The sequence below is a fragment of the Mastigoproctus giganteus genome, chromosome 14 (assembly GCF_048544385.1).
Source record: "Mastigoproctus giganteus isolate SK-2022 chromosome 14, ASM4854438v1, whole genome shotgun sequence".
Lineage (NCBI taxonomy): Eukaryota > Metazoa > Arthropoda > Arachnida > Uropygi > Thelyphonidae > Mastigoproctus > Mastigoproctus giganteus.
In genome coordinates this window covers 117,121,826-117,139,091 of record NC_143588.1, presented here as the reverse complement: position 1 = coordinate 117,139,091, position 17,266 = coordinate 117,121,826, and positions in this window count along the sequence as shown.

The following is a 17,266-nucleotide window of genomic DNA, read 5'->3' as shown; positions in this document are numbered from 1 at the left end:
AAATATTCTTATTATAATTAAAGAACTCATATCTACCCACGTTTGACTGTTTTGTTCGCTCTTTGCATTTGATTTGTTCTTTGTTTACTAGGAAAAGCCTTTCAGGTATTTTCGACAATTATAGTTATTCCACACATTATTGAAAAGACAGATTATAGTATTTAGGAAGAGAGCATTTATGTTAACGTAATTTTGCTCTTTCAGAAATTTCTATTTACACATAAGAAACTGTATGCTTACTAGGTTAAGTTGTTATCGTTGGAAGTCAATGGTTTGGCTTCTCTTCTTCCAGTGAGACCCCTAAGGCTTCTCTTCATTGTCTTTCTGCTGCTTCATTCAGTTCGGATGATGCCGACAACGTCTGAAGAGGCTTCGACAAGACGGCGATGATCATTCTGTCAGCAGTCACAGCATCCACAACCGCAGGAATCAACCACACGATGATGAAACCGATAGAGCCTCCAGCGACAACCCTTTGCTCTCTTTTTGAGCCCTTTTATATTATGTACTCTCCTTTGTCTTATAGGGCAAAGCTCTCTCATTGGCCACTGGAAGTCACACGTGTCTTGTGCAGGAAAGTGCTAGGTGACTCACAGACCCAAAAGGGTCCCCTTGTCTCTGGGTGTTTTATTTGGCGCCATGGTGTCGGAGACATTAATCAAAACCGCCCACCTATTCTCCCATTGCTGCCGTCCCTTTCAGCCAACCTCCCACGCCATCCTGTGTTCCCATCTCTTTCCCAGTCGTAAAAATCTCTTAAGCATCGTGAGAAGTCAGGCTCCTGCGTTCCTTTCCATTTGCACATTAATTAATTCTTTTCTAGATCTGGTAGGGACTAGGCAGACTTTGCCTTGCTTCTTATTAGATGTGGAGAGAAATTCATATAACCTAGTTAGAGCGAGAGGTTTTTCAAGTTCCCTGAGATCCAAATTTTGCCTAACTACAATGGGAATAATATTCTCTATTCTCCCATCGGACACTGGGTTCCAAATAGCGACACGCTTCGGGTTTGCTGTTGCTCTGTTACAATATTGACAACTGAGTAAAACTCTAGGGCTAACAGAACCCTTCACCAGCCAGGAATTGAATCAGGTCCTCAAAAAGGTAAATACCAAACAATGCTCAGAACTGGATTTAATTTTTTTTTTCTTTTTTTTTTATGAAAACTCCAAACACGGTACTAAGTACTATAGGTATTAGAACCTATAGTACTTAGTACCATGCTTGTGTTGGAGGTTGAGAAGACGAAAGAAGATATTTGTTGACATTGGACTTGAACTTCTGTAGACTAATTTTCAGGAAATACGTATGAAGGAAGGTTGCTCCAGAAAACGGCAGTTGAATGAATAAACGAGGAAGATGAAAAGTTGGTTCTGTGGGTTTGAAGTTGGACAGTAAATGGATGTTGGTTGGTGCCGACACGTGTTCGGACTGTTTTGAAAGAGAGAGAGCGGGAATTATAGAAGCCAATTCAGAAGAACAGTGCCCATGGAAGTATCTGTAGAAGAGGAATGCAGCAGAAACAGTACGTCTATGAGACAGCGAGTGGAGAGACTCTGTTAGAGATGAATCATTAATTAACATAACTGCTCTCTTCTGAATGGAATCTAGAAGCCTGAGAGAGGTTTTGGGGGCACCACCCCAGATGTGGGAACAATATTCCATGGCAGGGCGGATTTGCGATTTATACAGAGTGAGCAGCTGTTTGGAAGAAAAGTAACGCCGAGAGCGAAAGAGAAAACCAAGTTTTTTTTAGATGCAGAGGAAGCAATATTTGTAATGTGCTTGTGCCAAGAGAGATTAGAAGTCAGGATAATCCCCAAAAGAGATATATTTTACTTAAAAATCGGTGTGTCACCAAAGCTAAGCATAGGAGCAGAAGAATGCTTTTTGCGAGGTATAAGACGAGACTGAGTTTTAGAAGGATTTAAATCAACGAAGTTGTCTTTGCCCCACTTGAGAATTACCTGGGGATCGGCATTTAAGGAATTGGTAGCGGATATTCAAGAAGTTGAAGCTGATTGAGCAGGACAAGGTTTCTCAAAATGGAAAGTGGAATGCAATGTGCTAGCAGCAAATTTATCCTATACAAGCCAATATGGTTTCAAACAAGGATGCTCTACAGTTGACGCACTCCAGAATATACTTACAACTGCCACAAACTCCAATAGAAAATATTTCCTTATTATTGCCATAGACTTTGCTGGGGCGTTCGACTAACTGTGGTGGCCAAACGTTCTCAGTCGATAAGAAGCTACCTCACAGCCAGCGAAATAATTGTAAATGCACCATACTGCAGAGTCAAACGCCAGGTTTACAGGGGTTGTCCCTAGGGCTCGGTGCTGGGGCCGCTCCTTTGGAATGTTGTACTTGATGACTTCCTCAACACTAACCTGAATGAAGTTATCTCCCAGGCCTATGCAAATGATCTGATCTTGGCCGTGTCTGCAGAGTGCAGCTAGAAAATTCTGCAAATCAGGCTCTCTTGATATTACAAAACTGGGCAAGGGATCATAATCTTCAAATCTCTTTAATGAAGACTAATTCCATCTTACGGAAAGGGTCCCTCAGAAGACGTCCACAAATCAAGATAAACGAGACCACAATATGTTTCACTACTGAACTGAAATATCTAGGAACAATCCTGGACTCAGGAATTACATTCCTCCCACATTTGAAACACGTGCAGACAAAGTTAAGGAACTATACTGCCTTGGTCGCCAGAGTTGCGCGTCGGAATTGGGGCCTCAACCGCCGCACTCTCTCGCTGTTCTACAAAGCAGTATTTCTATCAGCGATTACATGCGCTGCAGGGATATGGCATCCGAGAGCAAAAATAGCAGTAAACAGAAAGAAGCTCGAAACTATTCAAAGATTTATCCTCCTGACCATTACCAGGGCCTGCCGTACTGTCAGCACTCATGCCCTTCAGGTGCTGGCAGGCGCCCTTCCTTTCGACCTGGATGTGATACGTTGCGGGCTCCTCTACCAACTATCAAAAGACACATCGGTGACGTTCATGGACCACACCATTGATCCCACTAATAACTTGATTACTGAAAAGAAGCGCCTTAGCCTCCATTTACAGCAGGTATGGCAAGATAGATGGGCTAACTCTACTAAAGGAGATATCACTAGGAAATTTATTCCACATATCAACAAGATATATATTCCAAGTCTCCTTCATGGTTCTCTCCCGGCCTGTACACAACTTTCATGCTAACAGATCACGGATCCATCAGAGCCAAACTCTCAAGTCTTGGAATTCTTGATGATCCCCTCTGCCATTGTGGAGAGGAGGAGAGTTGGTCTCACCGAATGTATGACTGCCCTTTGTATGAGGACCTTCGCTGCATTCTGATTACCAGAATTCAATCCAAAACTCCAGGGGCGTTACTTGTTGGACAGCAACAGAGAGTACAAGGCCTTTTCGCAATACTGCCAGGAGCTCTTCACAAGAAGAAGATCCCTACCGCTGGAACGAACGTACACCTGATTAACTCGTCTTGCCCAAATTCAAGCTGGACTGTCAACGACTACCATCGTTAATGGGATGGGACCTCTGTTCCATGAATGACAACACTGTTTTGGACCTTCTTGATTTAGACTCTTTACAAATTGTGATATTATGCAGCTCTGCTGACCCAGTGACCAAATAGACAGAAGCCCTGAAACCGCCCCTAAGTCAGACTATAGTGAACATACATCTCTAATTTTGACTTAACGAAAGGGGCAAATCCGCGGTGAGACCCGTACTAGTGACACAGTCTAGTGATAACCACACACTTGACGACCAGACCTGAAAGCTCCGAACTCGTAGTGACAAGTATACATCGGACGGGACACATTACGTACAGTCCAAAGTGTGACAGCCTTGCCAGACACTGAAAAAAAAAAAAAAGACAAGATGGGACAGGACCTTCATCCCAACTATGACACTCCAAAGCACAGCTCAGCTGCTGCCATTAAGCTTTCTTTGCCACGCTCCCTTGCGTGGTTCTTTTTCTCCACCACCCAGGCAGGGGGAGGTTACCCCTGGTCGCCTGCCCCCTCGCCATCCCTCTTTTCCCTCTGGTGGGACATGGGCCTGCTCCACTGATTTGGGGGGTCATCTTCTCTATGGACCCCTTATCTCTGTCTTTTCCCCCAGCCTTCAGTCTCCCTCCCGCTTCTCTAACTTATAACCAGCGTCTGAACCATCTCTAAATTGCCTGAGCACTATACCCAAAAACTTAATAACAACATTAGTAGCATAATCAGTAATCCTTTTTGGTTGATCCCTATCTGTAGCGGGATTTGTTTTTTTTTTTTTTAGGTCCTAGCCACTGAAATCTCAGGAAATTAGGTGGCAGGACCTGCCAGAGTAAATAACTATAATACTGGTGTACCTGATCTGCCTCCACGGGGCAGAGTGTGGACAATGTTGGAACCCATTTGGGGCCCAGCGGCTAAATGACCAGAGGAACAACGGTACACGATACTACACATATACAAAACCCATACACTTTTAAACCTCTGGCATTGACAGTGTTCTGTTCCACACCCACAATGTATACTACGCGGAGATGGGGGAAACCCCTGGTGCCGTTTGACACTAAACACATTCTGCAGTCTACATTCCACTCTGTGCTATCATTGGCAAAACTATGGATAGGATTTCCAGTCAAAGGAAGAAGATCCTTAATATACAAGAGGGAAACAGTAGGAGAAAGAACAACCTATGAAGACAGAGAGCTATCTACCGTCACCCTCAGTGAGCGATCAAAGAGAAAACTGGATAACCAATTACAAAAAACAGTTGGCAAACCATAAGATGGAAGCTTGTTTAGGAGACCTTTATGCCAAACACGATCAAAAGCCTTTGAGATGTCAAGAGCAACTACTTGGGTTTCACCGAACCTTTCCATTGAATTTGTCAATAAATGGGTAACATAAGCCAGAATATCACCAGTGGATCGACACTGACGGAATCCATACTGGCGATCATTGATCAGACGGAAGGTTTTTACGTAGTTTAAGAGTTGTCGGTTAATTGATTTCTCCATTACTTTAGAAAGAGTAGAAGTAATTGCAATGGGAAGATTTGTCATCCTTTTTAGGAACTGGCTGGATATGAGCAAATTTCCAAGCAGAAGGAAAAATACCTTAGGAATAAGAAAGTGAAAGAAGGCAGCAAAGAACAGGAATAAGTTCAGGCTCACAGGTTTCGAGAACAAGTGAAGAAATACCATCAGGACTTGGAGCTTTCTTTGCATCAAGATTCGTCAAAATCCTTTTGACTGAAGACCATAGGAGACATTGAATGGAGCGTGTTTGGAATGGTGGGAGGTGTTTTACCAAGATCGTTAATACATGAGTTGAAAGAAAAATGGGATGCTAGCAGGTCAGCTTTATCCTTGGCTGAAGTGACAACAGAACCATCTGGTTTGGACAGAGGTGGGAGCAGAGATGGGCAAACGGTGCGGCTAATAGCTTTGGCAAGAGACCAGAATGCTAGGCTACCATTAGGGCAAGAAGCAAGTTTTCTACTCTTAGTCTGTTCAAAATCTAGTTTGGACTGATTAATAACAGCTTTACAATTGTTGGGAGCTTTGGTGTAGGCAGAAAATGAAACTGAAGAATTGGAAACAAGCCAATTACGATATGCAACATTCTTCTCTTGAACAGCCTTAGAGCACATTTATTGGAAAACCAAGGTTTAGATAACGGACGAGATTTTAAAGTGGAGTGTGGAATAAAGGATTTCATTCCTGCAAGAATAATTTCACTGACACGATCTGAGCAAACAGTGACATCAGAAGTTTTGAAACGGTAATCCGACCAAGGAAAATAAAAGAAAGCCTCAGCATCTCGACCAGCTGCGTTAGTGTGACTAGAAAACGGAAGCCAGCTGGAGTTGTGAACATTAAAATCACCAAGGAAAATTACCTCACTGTTAGGAAAGTTGGAGTGGAGAAAATCAAGTAGCAAAGAGAGGAAATCAAAGAGCTCCAAATGATTAGTGGAGGTGGGAGAACGGTAGAGAGAACAGATGAATTTTACAAAATAAGGTAGAGAGATTTTAAGCCAGAGAAGATCGAAAAGAAGAGATTCCAAATTACCAAGTCTCTGACAGGGAATATCGGATCGGATATATGCACAACTATCACCTTTGAGGCGAAAGGAATCATACAGCGAATAATTTGGGCAACTGAGGTGAGCAGTAGTTGAATCAACTGATAACTGAGATTCTGTCAGAAAAAGTACATGGTGTTTGGCAGACTGCAATTAGAAATTGACGTCTTTGAGATTATGCCTTCATCATTAAATTTCATAAATTAAAGCAAGATCATCTTCTATTATTGTTCAATAAATGCCTACAAACCTTCCAGCCCTGGAAGGTTGCGCTGCTCCGCCTGACTCCAAAACCAAATGAACCGGTAACGAACACTCGTTCGTACAGACCAATTGCCCTGCTGGCAAACCTGGGCAAGGCCTTGGAAAGACTAATGGCCATTCTAATCACGAATATCTTTCTCTCCAAAGGTATGATTCCTCAAGCCCAATATAGATTCTCCCAGGGCAGATCGTGTGAAGACGCCCCCTTTGACTTGATCCTGCATCTAGAAACTTCGCAATCCAAATATGAACTTGCTCTGTTTATTGACTTCGACGGAGCCTTCGATAATGTATGTTTTGAAAGTGTACTGGAACGTCTTCGCACAGCAGAATGCCCATACAATCTTTACAGGCTGTTCAGAAGCTGCTTCTCACAACGCATAATAATAGTTAAGCCAAAATACCACCAAAGCCATAAACCTATCCACCAGGGGTGTCTCCAGGGCTCTGTCTTGGGGCCCTTAGTGTGGAATATGGTACTACAGAGCTGGCTCAGTAACAGTTTTGAAAAAAGGAAAATCATAACATTTGCCGACGACCTCGCCATCGTGGTTGCTGGTCATTCCAGAGCAGCCATCGAATCCACAGCACAGCGAATACTCAACCATCTCTCTCTCTACCTGGACTCGACTCAACAAATTGTAAATTAACCCTGCCAAAACTAAGATGGTAGTGTTTAAAAACAATGGAACCCTGCTAACCTTCATGGAACATACAAAGGTCCTGGGTGTAGTGATAGACAACTGCGTGTCTTTCTTCCCCATCTACAGCATCTAAGTTCCAAGACCAAAAAGTTCTCTGCAGCAATTATAAGGATCTCACGAAGTGAGTGGGGACTCTCAAAACGAACCCTTCTTCTTTATTATAAAGCTGTCTTTCTCCCAATAGTAACCTATGTTGCCGGGGACTGTTTCACAGATTACCCATCATTAAGATGAAGGAAAACATAAATTCTATACAAAGAGCTATGTTACTGGCGACCCATCGAATCTGCAGTACAGTTTCTACAGCAGCTGTCCAAGTTATAGCAGGCACCCTCCCTCTCGACCTTTATGCAATCTACAAGGGGCTCTGCTATCATATTAAAAAAGGAATTCCGGCAACGATCCTGGATATAGAACTCTCACTAACTATGGATGTAAAGCGGGAGAAATCTCGTTGTCTCAATAAACTCTTCAATGTATGGCACACCAGATGTCCTTAGAAGTCATTCCAGAGCAGCCATCGAATCCACAGCACAGCGAATACTCAACAAATAAATACATAAAATTTGCACTGAAGTAACAGTCACTACTTCTACTGACTGTTACTTCAGTGCAAATTTTATGTATTTATTTGTTTTCCCCCCTCTAACCTGCGTTCTGCACTGGTTTGGAGGCCTGTCCTGGAACTGGGAGCAGCCTTGGCTCAATTTTTCTTCTTTTTCACTGTCCTGTGCAGGATAGAAACCACTCTCTCATTTTTTCCCCCTTTCTCTCTTTTTCTGCTGGCACCCTGACAGCTCTCCTTTCTTTTCTTTTTTTTTTTTAACCACGGGGAATTTTTTTATTTTTATCTTTTTATTTTTATATTTTTTATTTTATTTTTAATTTTTTATTTCCTCTCTGGAGTGGGCCCCCCAGAGAAATCTGGCTCACCTTTTGGCAACATCAGGTGGGTCAGACTCTCGTATCAAGAGTACGTGCTCCATTGGAACTGGCCCACCTTCCCGTGGTGTGGACGAGTACCCAGAATTATCTGTCCAGGTGATCGATGCTTCTGGGTAGCCAAGTGGCCAGAACACACACACATAATACACACAAACCTATACTACTCACATTTCTGGCCCTCTTACAATGGTACTGTCCTTCACAGAGATACGAGGCGGAGAGGAACTCACGTTGTAGGAGCCGCCCCTTACAAAAACACATGTCCACACGTCTCCACTCCCTGACTCATAGACGTGTTTCTGTTGCATGCCTTTTCTATAGAGAGAATAGAAAGATAATTCAATCTTTGCTCTAGCATGGTTGAATTCCCCTTTAATGAATTCTTCTTTCCGATCACACCTATGATCTGAAATTTTTTGTTACAATTCGCTTCTCGATGTCAGAAAATATATTTCAGAGTCCTTAAAATGTCGTTGTACTCAAATTACAAGGTTTGAACAGCTTTATAATGGGCAGACCATTATGATGGTCAGACTGTATAATGGACAGAAAAATCTAAGTTGGTATTCCATCTACGAGACGAATCCGAAATGAAAACATATAACTATTGAATATACCGAAGTAGTTAACAACTCAGGTGCTGTGGAGGCAGCTTTTCCCCAACGAGAAAAAGTGGATCAAGACCACTCTTTTTAGCGCTCCAAAATAATACTGAATGTTCTTTCTTGTGTGTTCTTCAAGACGTTGGTTAGGTGCATTTTTATTTGATTTACGTGTAATCCAAGTAAACATAACCTCCTTGTGCTTCGTGGAGTCTTCTCGACTTTCCAGGGTTCTCAGTATATTCACCCAGTCTGAAAACCCGCCTGGTGTAAGTAATGTCTGCTTATTGAAACCAGTTTAGAAACAAAACAATATACGCAACCTATAGTCTTAGATTTAGCTAGCCATAACAGTTTGACCATTTTTTAATTTTTTTTTTTTTCATTTCTGTTTGAGAAGTTTCTCTTTTGTCCATTGTAGGGAATATAGTCAAGGTTTGAGAAGTTTCTCTTTTGTCCATTGTAGGGAATATAGTCAAGGTTGTAATAAGTCTTTCAGTAAAAACTGTGTTTTTTTTATTGTCTTATATAAATCTCTAATCGTTCAATCACGCCAAAATCCATTTACTTTGTGACATTCCATCAACAGCAACGGACGCTGTGAGAAGCTGACTCAGCTGATAAGAGGAGAGGAAGTGAGTTTTTGTGATGGCCTCTACAAGCAAGTAACGAAACCGCCAATTGTGGAGGAAACGGCAAGTTGGGTTTAACTTGTGTGTAGGTGGTGCATTGGGGAACGTGAAGAACTGAAAGAGCCACGACTGAAGGATGATGACGTATCGCTCAGATCTAAATTCTTATTGGATGGCAATATCGTCCCAGAAAACAGATTTCAATTTCCATCCTCTTACCCTATGTTCTGTTTTTAGGCACCGAAGTATATATACGGATACTCAGTAGTTAGGGGGGAGATGTATTCGGCGGCGCTCACAGTGTGTTGTAGAGGGTGTACGTAGAGTGCAAAGGTACAAAAGAAGACGCAGGTTCTACCCCAGATTTGAAGCCACGTTTGATTGGTAAGCTTTTTATGTTCTTTGATTAATTAGCGAGACTAAATCATCCCACGAATTAATATACCCGTAATCGCCCCTTTGGGGAAGAAACTAAACACTCCCTCACGAATGTATTGCCCACACGGTTCCTTTTATATCCTTTCTTTAATGAAAGCGCTTCTTTAGTCTTAAAGATATAAGTTGTAATCATTGGGCACGATGAAAACCAAATTGGAACCGATGAACCGATTCTCTATTAGTTGTGCAGAGACTTCACCCTGGTGTGGTACACGGTTGAATACTCAAATACTACATAAAGATGTTCAAAATAATGGATTTGAGGAAAAAGCAGTTGAGGCATCGTACTTAGTAAGCTTTGAAATAGCAAAAGCTGGGGAAGTCCATACTATTGCAGAAAATTTGATCTTCCCATGTGCAAAAGCTATTGTCAGGTGTATGTTTGGTGACAATTTGGCGAAGAAATTGGATATGATACCTGTTTACAATAACACAGTGTCTTGCTGAATACATGATATGTCCGAAGATGTGGAATCCATTATTAAAGAAAGGGCGAAAAAAAAAAGTATATTTTGTGCTTTTCAATTAAATGGGACCACAGATGCTCGGTACTGTTAGAAATCAGAATCTCAAGTTCCTACAGCTTACTTTTAGAGAGTATTTTCCACAAATATCAAAAAATCTTAACTTGATTCGTAATCCATTTGACGAGTCTTTTGTGGCAATGGCTGACCTAAAACTGACAGAAAAAGAACACCTTTTTGATTTATCAAGCAGTTGAACTTTAAAGCTTATTCAAGACTGAAAATCTTATAACTTTTTGGTTTGGATTAAAAACAGATTATCCATCATTAATTTTGGCTAAAAAGCTGTGAAAATCCTGCTGCCATTTTCAAGTACGTATATACAAATTTTTTGTATGTTGAGAGAGCTTTTCCAATCCATACCTCGTTGAAGTCACAATACCGGAACAAACTTGATGCAGAACCAGATTTGAGCTGGGGGGGGGGGGACTCCAACCCGTGACGGGTATTGCTACCAAGTACACAGGGTGGTTGTTATGTCTGGTGTTACCGTTGGTCGAGGAACTCTCTGACTGTCCTACAGATGTTCAGGGCTGCGACTTTCTGGAGTTCCCTGCGAGACCTATTGCTGCTAGGCTGTTATGTAGGGTCTTTGGCACCCTACTGGTGGTCGACACGATAATCTGGATGGTCGTTACTTGTTGCATATGCCACATCTCTTTGATCTTCTGTCTTAGGCTCGTGTACTTCCTGATCTTTTCCTCAGGTTTTCTGGAGGTTGCCAGTGTTGTATACCCCTATGTCAATGAAGGTAGCCTTTTCCTTCTTGTTGACAATGGTTATGGCTAATCTGTATTATTATTATTAGCGTTAAAGGTTATTAGGATGATAAACCATAGAGATACATTGCTTAAAACAACATAAGAGAATGTTTAAGACACTATGTTAGAAACGGGCAATATATGAAACAGTAATTATTCATCATAAGTTTTGTTTATCACCATGCATGTTTGAGAAATTTATTGTGACAAAGGACTGAATCAAAAGAGACTGTTTAACTTTGTGATGATTGGACAATTTTTGGTATTAAATTAAGGGTGTTCCGTTTGAAACGGAAGAAGAGAGAAACCCTGTAAAATTTTTGAATGAGATATTATGAAATGCTTGTTCATTTGTAAAATGTGTAAAATTTTCTTTATTAATAATAGATGTTTTGTTGATCATTATTGGTGTCCTCATATATACATTTTGCTCCAAAAAAGAAAAGTAGTAAATTACATTATCCAAAGATCATTGACATTGTCAATGATTCAATTAATTCAATTCATTGTCAATGTCAATCATTGATATTGTAAATGACATTGTCCAAAGATCTTGGACCTTATGATCGTACAAAGCAGTCAGGTAGCTTGTGGGCTGTGGTAAAAAGGTTATAAAAAATGGTAACTAATAATAAACAAAGATAGAATAAAGTAAAATATAAAGTAAAGATTTGCCAATGAAAGAAACCACATCTCCCACAATTTCTTTTAATTAGTTTACTATTTTACAGTATATCATATTTTACATCTATCAGCCGCGAATCCCTTTCAACCACCCTGTGTTGAAAGGGATTCGCGAGTCAAAAAAGGTTGAAAACTGCTGGCTTAGATCACTTGGCCCTTCTTAGTAAATCTATTGCCAATTTTTATTTGAATTCCAGTTAAAAGAGATCACGTTGTCCCATTGTCTATAAGCATCAGGCTACTTACACCCCCTAGGCTACCATCCATGTAACATAAAGCAGCCTTCCATGTGTGCATGTATACCCTGTCTATGGTGGCTCCCAGAACTAATCCATCTCCACCTTGTTTAACTGTGCAAGTATACAGCACTCTATAAAACGGGCTTGACGTGTGTTAGTGAGTGCTCTGTATGTGTTGAATCACAATGTTACACCATAAAATACATTATATTCACATCACCATATTTAACTTAAATTATTAAATTTATACATTTATTGCGGCCTAGATGGATTCATAATAATTTTCCTTTTCAGGAAAACACTAGATGCAAAGTTCTGCAATGCTTTATAAGTGTCTTGTAAGCTCAGGAGATGCATTATCTTCACGTAATTCAGGTACAGCAGTAAACAACAAAGACCTATCCACTTCATATATAGGACAATAAACAAGAATATGCAACCAGTTTTCCACTTCACCACAAGTACAGAAAGGATCTGATTCTAAATTAAATTTACGCAGTTTCTCTTTAAAAGATCCATGTCCTGTAAGTTAAAAAGACGTAAACATTTTGGGAAAAATGAAGAATTCTTCTTATCTGCATTGAAGTTAGCATTCTTAGTGAAAAGACGGGTAACCTCACCAGAATCACTTGAATCCCACCTGTTTTGCCAAGCAACAACAAACTTGTTCCAAATAATCACTTTACTAATTTTAAACGGGACTAGAAGATCTCCAGAGATACCCGTAATTGATAGAGACTGGTCGGTGAATATCGAATCTTTTCTTAAAAACAGTTAGCTTTGTTTTAGATGTTGATATTTTAAGCTTATTTATTGAAGTCCATTTTTGCAGATCTTCCACTACAACATTAGCTCGTTCCTCCAAATTATTTCTACATCTTCCTGGTATGCATACCATAAGATCATCTGCTTATGCCAAGCGATAAACAGATTCAAAATCTTTTACAAGCCAATGATCCAGTACAGCATTTCAAAAGATAGGACCAAGAATTAAGCACTTGTATAAGTCTAAGGATAGACTAACAAAAGTTATTGAGAGAAACCCATCTTGGAAATAAGAACTGAAATCGAGGAGCTAACCACTCCTAAGCAAATAGACAAGAGCCCACGAAAAACCTCAGCTGAAACAGCAGAAGAGAAAGGGGAGAGTGACCAAGAAATTTGGTAGGATGAACTCCATAGTCATATGAGCAAATCATATTTACAGACAAAACCTATGTCAAGATCTCTATTTGAGCCGAGTAGATCAATTAAGCGGTCATTATTTATTTATTTATTTTTAGCGTATAATATACATAACAGGCGTAGGTCCAGTTAAAGTGTATAAAAGAACAGAAAATACATGAAGGTATAAAGATTGTATATTAACATGTAAATAAATAAAGAATACACACTATTTAATCATAACTTTCACCTTGAACCCAACTGTCGACTAGCCAACTTGCTCCACATAGTTCTGTGAAACTGTTTCCGGTCCACAGCCATATCCAGATCATACTTGTTCAAAAGAGCCATAGTTCTTTTAAAGAACGAATTATTGGATATCTCTAACCTAGAGTTACTGATGTGGAATATCGTCTTCTGTGTCATAGCCACCGCTGGAACGTGAAGATTATGGCATAAAAGATCAGGCAGGTAGGTTGAACCAGTGAAGATATGGCACAACAGTTTTAGATTGAGAACAGTTCGCCGACTTTCCAAAGTTTGAAGCTTGAAATAAAAGCAGAGATTCGGGTAGAAAATTCGGTGGTATAACATGGAATCAAGTCTGGAAAGATAGTGGATGAATTTAATTTGTAGTCATTCAATTTGCTGTATCAAATATGTATAGTGCGGGTTCCAAGTAGGAGCAGCAAACTCTAGGATAGGGAGAACAATTGCTTTGAATAAAAGCACAAAGAACTGAAGATCCATGAATCTATATGTCTGCCATTTGATGAATCCAATTTGTTTTTTTAGCTTGGAGTAATATTTATAACATTTATATTTCTAATATGTTTATCACCCACATCCAGCAGTAAAAGTAACACCCAGATCTTTAAGATCGGCAATAATCGGAATATCCTTGATGTAGTATTGGTTTACTAAAATCACTGATTTTCTCGAACCTGCAAAGGAAATTGAGCTGCATTTCCTAGGATTTACCTCCAGATTGTTTAAAGCAACCCAATTAGCAAAAGAGTTGAGAACAGCTTGAAGATTATCTGCATCAGCTTGACTGTTGATCCTTGAATAAGTTTCATGTCATCTGCAAATATTAAAATCTTAATACCACCTCCCTCTACAAATTGTGGTAAATCATTGACAGAGATGGTGAATAAGAGAAGCCCAAGAGATGATCCTTGTTGAACTCCTTTTGATGGAATAAATTATCTTGAAATTTCCTATCCGATGATAACCCTATGTTTCCGACACGATATGTAACTCATCAACCAGGAAAGTAGTGGGTCAAGCATTCCATACTGGCTTCGTTTTTCGGCAATAGTGTGGGACATTGTCAAAAGCCTTAGTTAGGTCTGTGAAGATCACATCAACCTACGCTCCCATATCGACGGTGTCTAGAACCTGCTGCCAGATAGTGAGAAGATTAGTGGTAGTTGATTGGCCCCTGGTGAAGCCATGTTGGTTGTCGCCGATGAAGTGCTGAAAATATTTCATTAATCGGTTGTGAATGATAGTGTCCAGAATTTTTTGCCAGCGAGTTCAGAAGGTAGTTGGGAGGGTAATTTTCCAGTGAGTGGATTGCATTGCTCTTTGGGATTGGAATCACATTACCGTCTGAGGAAATGCAACGGGGAACGCAGGCTGAACAACGACTGTATCCACACTCAGTGACGTCTTCAGACAGACCGACAAACAGTAATAACTTGAGAAGTAAGGATCGCCAGAAACGACAAATAACAGAAAGGTTGGATATTAAAAGTGCTCATGAAAAGCCCAAACCAACCATTATCTTCTTAAGTAAAGAGAAGGAAACCCTAACAGATGGTGAGGCATCACTAACCACAGATGAGACAACTCGTGAATTAGAAGTATCAGCAACCGAAGACGATGATATAACCGATAATGTTGAGACTGACGAGGATGTTACAGAAAGTAGACCATTGATAGTGGACGGAATTTCAGATGTGGAAGGTAATGAAGGACAGTCACCGCTAGATGCTTTGGCGTGATTCAAAGACACAGTGGAAAGGTGGAAGGACCAAACAAAAAAAAATTAACACCGATGTAAAAATAATTTTAAGTGCAGTCCATATCTGGAAAATCGGATGGGAATCAAATAACGAGTATCCTGCGCGCCATTTATATGTAGTACCACAGACAGGACGCTTATGTTGATCCCAGTACTTTCTATATTGATGATATCTGGTTACAGGATCGCATTTGCGTCTAGCTACGCTCATAGCAGGAAGTGGATAGACAGCAGGTTTTTGTGACTACCTTCTACTTTGTTCAAGTTCCTCCAGTGGTCCAGAATACTTTGAAGAAAGTGATGAATCAAAGTGTGGAGATGGCGAGACTGCTTTGTCTGGTGGAGACGGATACAAAGTTTGCGGCTCACACATGTCAAGAGAAATAACTGATAATTCTTCACTGATGAATGTTTGTCCATTTCTATATCTTAATTTTCTTTTCATAATCCTGCTGTTTTCTGAAGCAGGTCTTTCAGAAGGTAAAAGAGATCCACTAGATTATTTAGATTCACCTTCTTCCTCAGCTGACTATTTTTTGGTTCGATCTGTTTCAATGACAGTTTTACGTCTCCGCCATCTTATTTTGGTTGAATGTTCGATATTTATCACTTCTGGAACTATTTTTTGTTTTTTCATTCTGGATGCGTTAAAATTGTTGCATTATCTTAAATTCCAGATGAATGAGAAATGGCGTGCTGAGTTATATTTGTGGCTAGAGCTCTTGATGATGTGGAACCATATGCAGGAGAAGCACTATTATAGTACCTTTTATACTAATCAAGTATTTATGTGAAATTGTTGCGGACCGCATGGTGTCCTCCCTTAGGCACTTTTATACTTTTTGTGATGAGGCTTGCTCCAAATCCGGTAATGTGCGTGTAGTGTTTTGTTGTAAATTTTCCGTTATGCTCTGTTGTTATGACCAGCGCTTGGCATCTTACCGAAAATCCCATCCTGGTATCAGGATCAGCAAACAAAGAAAGCTCGTCAGGGACATTCCTGTCTTCTTTGAGGAAAGAGTGCAAAGTCCATGGACCAAATTTCAGCCTCATCACACTCCATTAATAGGGCATGATTAAGTACTGACAAATATATACACCATGTACGATCAAGTAAGTCCATGTTGGCTTCAAAAGGAAAATCCACTGGAGTAGCTTTCTCAAGGATCAAGGATACAGTAGAAGAAACTTCAGAGGCAGTAGAAATCCGAAAGTAGTTCTAATATGTAACAAAACATCGTTACCATTTAATAGAAGTAGTCACCGTGAGAGTCGTAGTCAGAAGTAACTTTTCAGTGCACCAAACCTGAGGTACAAAGAGTCACAGGAACAACAGTCTATCTTAGGAGTTAACCGATCGAAATTCATCACTCCTTTTGAAAATACGTTTAGCAAATATATTAAGAGCATTAAATGCAACCAAAGATTGAACAAGTAAGGATTTATTTTCACTAGTGAAGAGACCTTTTTTTTTTTTTTTATGTGAACCCCAAACACGAGAGGTATTAGAACCTATAGTACTTAGTACCGTGCTTGGGTTGGAGGTTGAGAAGACGAAAGAACATATTTGTTGACATTGGACTTGAACTTCTATAGACTGTAATTTTCAGGACATACGTATGAAGGAAGGTTGTTCCAGAAAACGGCAGTTGAATGAATAAACGAGGAAGGTGAAAAGTTGGTTCTGTGGGTTTGAAGTTGGACAGTAAATGGATGTTGCCTGGTGGCGGCACGTGTTCGGACTGTTCTGAAAGAGAGAGCGGGAATTATAGAAGCCAATTCAGAAGAACAGTGCCCATGGAAGTATCTGTAGAAGAGGCATTCAGCAGAAACAGTACGTCTATGAGAAAGCGAGTGGAGAGACTCTGTTAGAGATGAATCATTAATTAACCTAACTGCCCTCTTCTGAATGGAATAAAGAAGCCTGAGAGAGGTTTTGGGGGCACCACCCCAGATGTGGGAACACTATTCCATGGCAGGGCGGATTTGCGATTTATACAGAGTCAGCAGCTGTTTGGAAGAAAACTAACGCCGAGAGCGAAAGAGAAAATCAAGTTTTTTAGTTAATTGAAGTTTTCCAGTCAATTGAAGAAGGTCATTAATATACAAGAGGAAAAGAGTGGGGGAAAGAACTGAACCTTGGGGGACACCGGCATTAGTGGAGAA